This window comes from Camelina sativa, unplaced genomic scaffold (assembly GCF_000633955.1).
Source record: "Camelina sativa cultivar DH55 unplaced genomic scaffold, Cs unpScaffold00567, whole genome shotgun sequence".
In the NCBI taxonomy this organism is placed as follows: Eukaryota; Viridiplantae; Streptophyta; class Magnoliopsida; order Brassicales; family Brassicaceae; genus Camelina; species Camelina sativa.
Genome location: NW_010921734.1, coordinates 70,703 through 73,079, shown reverse-complemented (window position 1 = coordinate 73,079; position 2,377 = coordinate 70,703). Strand labels below are relative to the sequence as shown.

At 34.0% G+C, this 2,377-nt stretch overlaps 1 pseudogene; it reads right to left on the bottom strand.

The window, feature by feature from the left end:
- LOC104773549 lies at positions 1 to 566 on the bottom strand (annotated as a pseudogene).
- Positions 567 to 2,377: the final 1,811 nt, after the last annotated feature.

Below are 2,377 nucleotides of genomic sequence, written 5' to 3'. Positions count from 1 at the left end.
TTATCCAAGATCATCACCTGCAACGATCAAAGCCAAACAAATTGTTAAAGTAATAGCCAATTTGAAATTTAAAAAGATTTAAGCGCAAAATAGTTCAAAACACATCACCCAATTAAAACCCTAATTGATTATTAATAATAAATAAATAAAAACCCTAAATCGCAGCAGTAACTGACAGCCACGAGGAACATCGATCACTTATCTTTAGTAGAGACTCCATACTTCTCCTGCAACTTAGCTAGCTCCTCTTCCTTCTTCTTCAGGTCAACCTTCTTGCTCATCTTATTGGGATGGTAATACTGCACGATAAGGTACCGATTCGCTACCTGGAAGCCGGTGAGACGATCGACAGCTCTCTTGGCGTCGTAGATATCGTCGTAAACAACGAAGGCCGTGCCTTTTGTGGCCTTGTCGCAACCGATTCGAATCTGACGAATACCACCGTTCTCGCAGTACTTACCGAAGATATCGTACATCTCTTCGCTCGTTATGCTAAAGAGCAGGCGAGTCACCTCCGGTGGGAGCCTGATGTCTTCTGCCTTGAGTTCGCGAGGATGAGGCGGCATTGTCGTAGCTTCTCTTTTTCTTAATTCCTTAAGCCGGAGAAAAAAACTTCTCTAAGAAAAAAGAAAAGTCTAGTCTGATTTCGATCGACGTGAGTATATTTATAGGGTTGGAATTGGAACAATTTTGTAAAGGTGTGGTTGGTTATTATGGAATTAGAGTAAGCTTAACAAAAAAATACTGGCGAGGAGATATATTGACGGTGTTATTTAAATCATTAACCGAGAGGAACCTACCTAACCGATAATTTGTGATTGGTATAATATCCAATTATTGTACTGATCAACTCTAAAGTATACTGATACTAGATAAGGGCCCGCCTGATGTGCGGGTTTAAAGTTTTATAAATAACGTTATTTATAAGTTTTATTTTTGCTATAATATACTGATTTATATTCATTGACAAATCTTTTATATATGTATGTTACCATTAAAAGCGTATTATACGTCTTTTTACTTTCACTGTTGCGTAGTTTTTTAATTACTAAAATTATTGGCTCAAAAAACATTTCGAATAAAAAAATATATTACATAATATACTAATCAAAGATGTAACATCACAATAGTGTATGACCAACCATGGAGAGAACCTCGGCTCTGCCCTCTTTCCTTATGAAGAGAACCTTGCGTCCAACCTCCTCCACCATAGAGAGAACCTTGGATCCACCTTTCTCCCTTGGGAAGATAACCTTGTGTCCAACCTCCTCCACCTTCCTCTCTTGGGAAGATAATCTTGCGTCCAACCTCCTCCACCATAGAGAAAACCCCGGCTCTATCCTCCTCATGTGTAGAGAAAACATGTTCACGTCTTTTAGCTATCTCAAAATGGCTTGCTCCGACAACCAAACTAAAGATCATTTTCTAACGTCATAAAAACTTTTGATAGTAACTAATGCTAAAATTTCCAATGTATTCTTGAAAATGTCTTTGACACACCATGATGTTGCCTTTGATCTTTTCCTATGTTTTGTCCTCACTCGCACAGTTCTGACAATCACTTCCCGAATGTCACCCATCCTGAAACTACTCCAGCTAAAGCACTTTTAACTCTGGATTTTTCCCTGGTCTGAATGGTGACAGCAGATTTGGTTGTACAGAACAAACGATTTAACAATGCGGTACGGTTCAACTGCGGTTCGTGCGGGAGAAATAAATTTGCAGGACAAGTACGTTTTTCACATAATAAGCGGTGCAAAATAATGTTTGATTGGTGAAAAAAATTGTAGTGCGGATACATATTTTAATATATTAAGAATATTAGTTTAGGTAAAAATTAAAAGTCAATTGAACAAATAATTTTAATATATCGTTTATGAACTATAAATATGAAATTTTATTTATTAAAATTTAAATATATATATATATATATATTTATATATTGTAAAATAAATTAAAAAATTCGATCATAAAAAAGTATTACAAAATAAAAAGAATTATTATGGAATATATATTTTTAAATCCAGTTGTTAATATAGAATTTTTTTTTAAAGAAATTCATTTATTATTAGAATAACTGGATTTATTAATGGTTATACATGCATACTACTAAAATTACTTATATATATTACACTTTGAAATTTCATTTAAAGATAAGTTGTATGTGCCTTAGGTTGCGAATGGTGACATCATATAAGCGGTATTCGAATGTGGTTTTGTCAAAACCGCATAAATTCACCATTCATACAAAAAATTATTGATTTGCGTTTTTCAAAAAAAAAGCAAATTAGTTAAAAAACTGCAGTTTTGTAGTTAAAAATATATTGTAGTATTGTTGCGTTTTTATTCAAATCCGCTGGGTAATAAAACTGATGGT